The sequence below is a fragment of the Passer domesticus genome, chromosome 8 (assembly GCF_036417665.1).
Source record: "Passer domesticus isolate bPasDom1 chromosome 8, bPasDom1.hap1, whole genome shotgun sequence".
NCBI classification, from domain to species: domain Eukaryota; kingdom Metazoa; phylum Chordata; class Aves; order Passeriformes; family Passeridae; genus Passer; species Passer domesticus.
Genome location: NC_087481.1, coordinates 51,747,136 through 51,757,124, shown reverse-complemented (window position 1 = coordinate 51,757,124; position 9,989 = coordinate 51,747,136). Strand labels below are relative to the sequence as shown.

General features: G+C 35.2%; 1 long non-coding RNA gene across 3 annotated transcripts in view; it reads left to right on the top strand.

Moving 5' to 3' along the window:
• The window catches only part of LOC135306843 (uncharacterized), a 45,671-nt gene that overhangs the window by 30,244 nt on the left and 5,438 nt on the right, over window positions 1-9,989 (top strand). For all 3 annotated transcript variants that reach the window (XR_010367594.1, XR_010367596.1, XR_010367595.1), the window contains exon 2: window positions 8,077-8,406. This is a non-coding gene — a long non-coding RNA (uncharacterized LOC135306843). The remainder of the gene's footprint in view (window positions 1-8,076; window positions 8,407-9,989) is intronic.

Below are 9,989 nucleotides of genomic sequence, written 5' to 3'. Positions count from 1 at the left end.
GCTGTAATCAGGTCATGTCTTTTTAGTGTTCTTCAGAATTACTAATTGCCCTTCGTAATCAGGCTGCTGTGCTAATAGTAAAGTTTCTTCTATAAGTTTCTTCTCTTGTTTGTGTAGGAAGAAGAAAAGAGAGATTTTGCTTGTAATTTCAAGACACTATAAAAAATTATTACTGTAACTTATTTCTGAATCATATACACTCAGATTGTTTCATAAATTTTTTTTTAAAAAAAACAAAAAAATAGAGGCAAAACTTAAGAAGTGGAAGGGTAAAAAATTATGCAATATGGTATTCATCATAAGAAATGCATAATAAGAAATTGTAGGATTATAGTTACAAATAAATTTTGTCTTTTGGTCTTAAGCACTATTAATATTATTTTTTCCATATACAAACTACATTGCTTACTTTTGAATAGTTTTATTTACAGCAAACCTTACCAGCCTACATCTCTCTGGTCTTCCTTTGCTCTTGGTGGTCTTTGTATTTTGTCTACCTCACATGAAGGAATAAAGTCAAATTGTTGTGTGGCACAAGTTCACAGCTGTTATTTTGCATTCAGTACTATATATAGTACTATATATGTGTGTTTGTGTGTGTATGTTAAAAACAAAAATGTACATGAGAGTGCTCTAACCACTTGGAATGTAATGCTGAGCAGCAATTCTATTGGAGAGAAACCACAAACAGTGAGAAACCTAGTAATTATCATAAATCAGCATTAAAAAATCACAGACTTTTAAAAAATTAATTTTATAATGCCACTTCTAAACAGCGAGGCTTTAACTCTATTATTTAAAACTTTGTTGAATTTGCTACAATACAGCAAGCAGGGTAACTTGGTGACATCAAATAAAATGTTTTCAATGTAAATCAAGAACATTTTGTGGGCTGGTTCTCCTGCTCTTGCTGGCTACTTAGCTACCTCAACTACTTCTGAAAACCTACAGCAGGACAACAGAAAAGGGAAACAGTAAAAGCCAGTAAAAACCTATAATTTATGGCCTATCTCAGATTTCCTGAGGAACTCAGGCTAAGAACAATCTAGTTTTTATCTCTGGAAGAGTGAGAGCACACTGCTGATCCACAGGCTGGAAGCTCTCCGTTTCTAGTACAGTGCTCAGCAAGTCATGAATGGACATTCTGTTTCCTCCTTGTAACAGGAGGGAAATGGACTACCAAATTCATAGAATAAAATATGAAATAATGGGAAATTGATAAATAAATCCCTGGAAATTTACATGGAAATGAGTATCATGAGAAATGAGAATATTTCTCTTTGCCCCAAACCCCTATTTATTTTTTTCAGGTAAAAAACTGAGTTAGTGAGAAGCTCTATGTTTTTATTAAAAAATATTAAGCAGTAACTTTGTACTCCCCCATTCCATGCCTGGCTGCAATGGAGAATTAGTGATACCCTTTTCCACTTTGGTAGGAATGTAAACAACTTCACAACAGATGTTCTTTATAAGGACAAAGCTTGCTATTTGCATTGTGATATCTCTGTTTGAGTCTTATATCCAAGATTTTGTTTAATTCCATCTGGAAAGGCTTCACTGGATCCCTTCAGCTTACTAAAGCAAAGATTATTCTTTTATGGGTTTAAATCTAAGTTTTCTCTTTTCTTTGGTCAGAGAACACAGCACCTGCTTTCTTTGCTGATTGGTAGGTGTGCTGCTATACAGGTATCCATGCTGTTCCTCTGCTGTGGTTTAGAGTCTTAAATACGTTTCAGTTGTTTCTTTTACTGGGTCAGGGAGTCTATCCTAAAGCTTTTATACTCTGCTCTTCTGTTATACTCTGCTATTTGGATAAGCAACAAATGAGGCTCTCGTTTTAAAGCATATATCAGAGCTCTTATTTATCTTGGCACAAGAGTAGTAACTTGCCTAATGAAGAAAAAATTTTCAGATCTAGAGTCCATACCACAGTACAAAACACAGCCTTGAATTTGCATTTTCATAGTAAATTGTCTTAATTCTTTTTATGGGAGATTGTAATTTGCCCAACATCAGTACTGGTTACTCCTAAGTTGGCACCTAATGGAAGCTACAACAGAAACAGGGAATAAATACTTCTGACATAGTAATTGTTTGTATCTTCCATTTATAAAAGAGATTTTTTTTCATTTGATATTAGCAGAAATGTAAATAAATTATCCATTATCTTGCAACATCCTATAAGAAGATGGGTGGTAGCATTAAATCCTCTGAAAAAAGAGTTGTTATAGAAACACTTTGAGGACTGAGACCTTCATGCAAGAAAATAATCTTGGATTGAAATGCATGAAACAATCTCTTGAAAAAGACTTCTTTTTAATTGCTTAATTATGGTATGTTTCCTATAAGCATATAATGCCAGTATGCCAGCTTAGCTCTTTTTGTCATATAAATTTTACCTTAATCATAGAAAAATATTAATAAACACCAAAGGAGAAAGTAATAGTTTTACAGTTATTTAATCAAAGAATTTTTTTTCCACTTCAGTCAGTTCTCAGAAGTTCATATATAATCCTGCTAAGATATCAGGTGAGCAGCTGTCATTACTTCTAATATATTTCCGATTTTTTAAAAAAATTGTTCTTAAAGCTCTATTTCTACTTGGTGCTGCACTTGTAGGAAAAAGAGTATATGCAGATGACTGAAATGAAATGACTTTATTGTCTTTATTCATAACAGGAGTGTTATTCACTACAAAGTTAGATAACTTTTATCCTTCTACTGTGTGCATTAAAGCCAAATCAATCTCTTGCACAATGAGAATAACTCTCATGTGAAACCAAGAGTTGTCCATTACACTTTTAGGCTTCTCTGCTAATAGTTTTTTTCATAATATGAATTTTGTGGTTCCATCTGTATTCCTTCTTAAACACATGACAACTTCCTTAGACATTCAGAAGCTTTGGATACAGGCCCATGGGCTGAAGTAGGCAGCAGCAGAAATTATTCCATATTCCATGCAAATGCCCAGACCAAGAAAGTTTAAGGAAGGGCTGTCTCAGTTTGACACAAACATAGACCCTGAATCTGAAAAATTGCAACATGGAACCTGCACGGTCTCACAAAACCTCTTATCAAAGTAGGGCCAGATGGTATTTTTTAGTGACAAACTGAAACTTTATACTCTGCTTAAAAAAAAAAAAAAAAAAAAACACAACCAAAAAACAAAACAAAGCAAACAAAAAAACCCTAAAACTTTTATACTCCGTTTTCTAAGAAATTTTCAATTTTAATAATTTATTCTGAAAAAAAAAAGTTATTGTCCCTACTGCCTCAAAATATCCTGATCAGTTTTCAGAATACTTCTTTCCTTGAGGGTATTGTGGAAAATGTATGTTCTACCGGCAGGTTTTACAAGCTGCTTTGTAAAATCCAGTCTTATAACTGTACCTCTATAAAACTGGGCCCTCTTCATTCTGCACAGCCCTTTGCAGGCAGAGGTACATATTTAATAAAGACTTAACAGTGATAAATAACACTACATAAACTTTACTGCCTATTGATCCTGGGTGTTATGCCGTAATTTCATCTTTTTTAAAGGTGGCATAAAAAAAGAGAACCCAGAGTTAGGTTTCTATTCCTTCCATATTCCTTCCCATTGATGCTTCTGGAAGATTAGCTACCTTTAATCCTGAAATTTTCAAAGGCTTCATGGCACACATCTGCATACATCTGCCAGGACTCAGAGCATAGGCAGGATAATAAAAGCATTCCATTCAAGTAGAGTAGAAAGTCACAGCTGCAGTAAGTATGTATTATCAATTGTGCCACATTCATAAATTAATAATTTGCATTGTATTACAGTCACTTCTTTCCAGAAGCATTAAACATGTCTATTCACAGATTGTGTGAAAAGTATATAAATAATTCTGCTGGGTTTGTCTTTTTACAGCTTGTCTTTTGAGAAAGAAGATAACAGAAGGAAAGTGAATTGGAATAAGTGGCAAAAATGTTACTCCTTTAAAAATAATTACTCTTTTCTCATTTTGAAAAATAAATCAGAATATTTAAAATATCTGCACTATGTCAGTTCTTTGAATACAAAATTAATATCCATAGTAGAAACAGAAGAGTTTTAAAAAGTGAATAACACACAGTGCTTTCATATGTGTTTTCATGCATAGTTTTGGCCTATTCCTCTTTCTCTGAAAATGTCTATCATATTGAGGCTACTATTGATGATGTTCTTAACCCTGCTCTTCCACAGCTAAAATAAATAAGCGTGTCTTAAATGCCAGTTTCAAAGCAGTTGTTGCTGGTTGTGAATGCTGTTAGATCTCCCAGTGCTGCCAAAAAAAAAAAATTAAACAAAAAAGAATAAAATAAGGTGCTTAAGAGACACAGAACAATGGAATTTTTCCCAAATGAGCTATCAGCTGAACAAAGCCTATTTACTGCCAAAAAATAGAGAGGGCTCAACAATGCCTATTTCAGGGCACTGGAAGAATCCTGCAATGCTGATTTGCACTGAATGTATTTGTAGGGATTTTATGTGTATCTGTTCAATTCAGGGCTATCACAATACAACTAAAGACTAATAATGTTATTGCCTGTATTCATGAAAAGGAAAAGAGGTGGTCAAATGAAATGCAGGTGTGGTGGTTTGACCTCAACACCAAGCAAGGTCTTAGAGTAGATTTTGAAGGAAAAAAAAATTATCAAGAACCTAGAAGTAAATGGAAAGTGGGAAAAACTACAACATGATTTTATCAAGGAAGGATAGTATCAGACTAACTTAATATCTTTATTTGATAAGATAATTGTCCCAGAGAAGAGTAATGCAGCAGACCTAATCTACCTTGATCGAACTAAGGCATTATATTGTTTGGTGTAGGAAGTCACTGAGGGTGGAAAAGAGGAGCTTTAATGCAGGCACTGAAGGTGGAAGAGGAACAAAGTGAAGAGTTATATTAAAATGTGGTTTTCTTAAAAATGAAAATATCAAAATGAAAGGAGTTTACTAGTAGAATTCCTCTGGGACTGATCTTGGCACTGATTTAATAGTATTTTTGAACTTGGTGAAGGAAGGAGAATGGGTATGGCATTAAGAATGACTAGTGTATCAGAAAAAAGTAAATGACCTCATGGACTGACAAAATGGAAATCTAATAGTACAGAGACTAGTGGGATGTGCTTGGGAATTAATGTCATGTTCTAGTATAAACTGGTGTCTTGAAAATTGCTGTCAATAGCCAGAGGAAGAGGTTTAATGCATTAATCAGCTGTGGTGTGACCATGAGCCATTGCTGTGTCGTGGCCACACAGCAGTTTCAGAGTACATTGGATGAAGAATCTTCAGTGAAGGCAGTTAACAAAGTGTTAATTTTGCTTTACAAGGCACTGGTAAGACAAGTCTCAGAATATTGTTTACAGTTCTCATGACCCACATTGATGCACAGCAGGTGCAGAGTGGGCTGGTTAGGGGAAAGCAGTACCTGTTTTTGCAGCTGAGATGGAAATAGCTTATCCGGCAAAACAAAGCTTGAAAGGGCATATGGTTTTCTTTATAAGTATGTGTGGGGGTAGATGTGAGGCAAGGCAACTTTTGTGTTAAAGGATAACACTATTTCAAGATCAGATACTTACAAACAATTATGAATAAATGAGAAATTTAAAAGAAGGTTCTTGGCAATCTGTGCAAAGCTCTGGAACTGCTTATAGGCAAGGTCACGGAGGCAGGGACCTGAACTACTTCCAGATGGAAATTTATAAATTAATAAAGGGTATGTGTGACATGGTGAAGAGATCATGTGTCAGAATATAAAGTTTGGGATATAAAGCTTTGGATATCTACTGACATTGCCAAGGAAGCTTAATTGGAAACTCGTTCGTGTACTTTCTTTATACAGTCCCTAAAAAGAAATGTTTCTAACTGCTCCACATGCCAGCCTTTCTATCCTGCATCCCCCAGAACTTTTATGTTCCTTCTTGGTGCAAAGTATAGAAGGGGACTGCCCTTTCTTAAACGGTAAGATTAGAAGCAGGCAAAAATGGAGCAATTTTTTAGGATGTCAGGTGTTAACTGGATTTAACCTACCTATATGATCAGGATTAAACTGATCACCTGATAGAGATTAGGAAATATTTCTTCTCCAAATCATAGTGGTTGGGGTTATGGAGAGTATTGTATTCCTCTATAACATAAACTGTCTAAAAAGGCATAAAAACTGCTGCCTGGAAAGAAATGCTTGGAAAATGGTAGTGCTTTATCTCATTAAATGTGTAGGGGCCCTACAGCAATTATGCTACTAACTCACCTGTCATAGTTAAGTGGATACAATCCACTTAAATGTACTGAAATGTAAATGTATTTATGTAAATGTAAATGTGTAAACACACTGTATGTATAATATGCAATTCTAAAGATTGCTTTTTATACAAATATGGGTCCTCAAACTGTAGGCCACATAGGATATAATTGTATGAAAAGACCTACTGAGTAATTCAGTGTGAATTATTGACATCTATATCTATGCTTGTAGTGGTTGGTTTGACATCTTGCTAACTCATAAAAACAAGATACTTGGTTTATCTCCATACTCCTTTGTGGATTCTGAATAAGTGTATTTGAAATAATGCAGTTCAGTTTTCATAACCTCTACAGTGGTGTCAGTTCTGAGATGAGGTTTATCTCTTGCAATCTGGGAAGTTGAAATTTAAGAGATTTTTTTTTTTTTTTTTTTTTTTAAGCACAGGTTGCTAAATGACAATGTAATCTACTGCTACTCAGTCTGTCCCTCTCCTTATAATTCTTGTCAAAGAAAATAGCAGATTCATAAGTCTGGTCAAATCAATTCTTTATCTGTTTTTTGTGTTTTTTGTTTTGGTAAATGATCTTTTAAGACAAATTATAAAAATCTTATAAAGGCACTATAAATATTACTATTATATATAAATATTCACTGGAAGGTAAGTTATCTTTAACCCACCTTAGGCCTGAGACATCTATAGAAAATTCACGTCTCTAAACCTGCCAGTCCTCCAAAATCCTGTTGTGCAATTTTCTGTGAATTAAACAAATGCTTAATTGTCTGCTAGTGATGCAAACTGCAAAATCACCAAATTAGTTTTGCTTTGTTCTTCATACTGTTGTCTCTGAGGAGTCCAGAGTTACAAGCCATGGAACCTTGTAAGAAATAGTTGGCAATTGCCTGGAATACAGAACATTCCAAATTCAAACTTTCACAGACAGAGAATGGTTTCTCCCATGCTTCTCAGTCCCTTTTGAGTACCATCTGGAGCAGCAGTAAAATAAAACTAAACTCCTTTCATTATCATCTTTGATACATAAATCCAGTTGAAATTGGCTTCCCTCCCCACCACCACTCCCAATAAATTGTGTGATTAAATTTAAGCTGAAAACTTTTGTTGAGTCATTGTTGTGGTTAACCCCAGCCAGCAACAAAGCACCACACAGCAGCTTCCTCAATCCTCCTGCCCCAGTGGGATGAGAGAATTAGAAAGGTAAAACTTAGAAAAGTGTGGGTTGAGAAAAGAACAGTTTATAAACTAAAATCAGAACAATAAATTGGAATGAAAAGGAAAATAACAGAAAGAGATAAATAACCACCCCAAAAAATAAGTGATGCAAATGAAAAACAATTGCTTGCTACAGACAGAATTCTGCCCAGCCTGTCCCCAGCCAGCTATCCGCCAAATTTATAAGATGAGCCATGGTATAGAATATCCCTGTGTCAGTTGGGGTCAGCTGTCCTGGCTCTGACCCCTCCCAGCTTCTTGTGCACCCCCAGCCTCCTCGATGATGGGGCAGGAAAAAAAGTCCTTGTATGGTGTAAGCACTGCTCACCAACAACTAAACATCAGTGTGTTATAAATGTTATTCTCATCCTAAATCCAAACTCAGCACTGTAACAGCTACTAACTCTACATGGCCAAAACCAGGATGGTCATTTTAAGTTGGCTTGTTTTAAATTTTGATCAGAAACATAGGATTTTTGAAGGCAATTTCATTTTATGCATTTTAGATACCATAATACTCCTTTCCTATGTGTCCTAACCTCTTATTTGTTGTCTAAGCTATTGCCATCAAAAATGTATTCTCCTTTTATTCCACAGGAAAACTGTGACACAAACATCAGTTTGAAAGCCTTAGTTTCCTGATATCAACTAAGTCCTGCCTCTGCTGGCAGAAAGTCACTTACCTTCATGTGATTTTACTTGTGTGCTGTACCAGTGACCCAGATCACCTCAGATGGAAGAGCAAAGCACTTGGCCACCTCCCTGTCAAGGAAACCTGAGCAGGGCTGAATTTTAAGTCCACCCACAAGATGGAAAGCAAACTCTGCTATGTCTAACTCGAAGAGTCAGCACAGTATTTCACTGCTCGTTGTAATTACAAGATACTGGGTTCCTCTGCAAAAGTGTTGGATTGACACCTTGAAATAGGTAAGAATATGGTGATTTGGGTTGAGGAAGAGGGTATCCCATGGGATAAAAGGAGTTAAAATTTTTTTTTCACTTTTAGCAAAGATCTAAACCTCAATTTTAAATTAATATTGACTGAGCAGTCAGTATTTAAAATATTTTCAGCTTTTTTCAGTGGGTCTCTGTGCTGAAATGAGCTATTTTAAATGTCTGAAGAAGTACTGCTTAATGCCTGCAAGCACTGCTAGAAGTCAATAATTTTGAAATTTGTGCTATTTGTACTTTAGGGTTGGCATATCACTTTAACTCAGTCTGTTTACAGTAGATTAAAAGCGGGTATGGACAAGTGTCAAAAAGCACATAAACATGTGGAATAATATTCTTTTTAATTATAGAAAGAATATCATTTTGATATTTGAAATATTAGCTGGATCTTTATTGAAGCTCTGCAAAAAACCAGAAAATTCAAAAACCACAGGAAATAGCGTGGCTTTGATGATGACATGGAACTTGTAGATAGTGACAACTATAATCTTAATTTTTTTTTACCATATTGAAAATATTTTAAGAATTAGAAGAATTTAAGAAAAAAAAAAACAAAAAACAAAAAAACAAACAAAAAAAACACCCCTCTGGCTAGCTCCAGTCATAAAGATTATAATGTAATCAAATTCAGAAACCATGATATTAATCTCAATTGCTTTGGATTTTTGCAATTCTGTGAACATCATGCTTACATTTCATACTGGCAAGATGCCACCATTGTACATGTTTAAACAAGTTTGCATTATTTTGTTATAAATAGTGTTCTACTGAATAATTAAACAAGTCAGAAACTTGGAGGGGTCACACTGTGAGCATATAGGTAATTTGTTATAGCTTTAAATTTACTATAAAGTATTTACATTTTATGTTAACACTTTGTCTACAAACAGTTTTTCTTCTTTCATAAATTAATAACTCAGAAATTCCTATGAAAATGAGTTCATCAGAAACTTATTTCTTTTCCTTACTTGGGGCTGAAGATTCCTAGACTTTTTGCCATTTATAAAGTAAGTTACACATCTCGACTGCTCGTGTCTGCAGCCATTGCTGAGTTCACAAGTATGGCCTTTAGAAATGTTTCTCAGGGATGGAATGGATTTGGTGTGGAGAAAATGGTAATTCCACATCTATATTCCTCACAGAGGGACAGACAGAATGTGGAGTCCTCCCCTGTGGATACTTTTACTGCTGAGTTAGGATACCCTTTATTCTGGGATATTCAGAGTACATGTAAATGACTTTCAGGACCAAGTTTAAAAGTCCGCATTGTTGTTTTTCACATGAATTATGCCTGCCATTGAAACTGCAAGACAGATGCAGACATGCAAAAAAGCTTCCTTTACTGGTGTTCCCAGCAGGTAACTCCATCCATCTGAAACAAGTGCTGTAGATTTAACTGCACATCACATGATTAAAGCAGGGAAACTCCCTGAACAGACAGAGCTGTAGTTGATCAATGAGTGCTCACAGAAAAGGGAAGAACCTGCCAATACCATCAGTTGGGACTGTGGCTTTCATGTTCACTGCCATGCTCTGCCTGTCATGTTCATAGCTGTGGT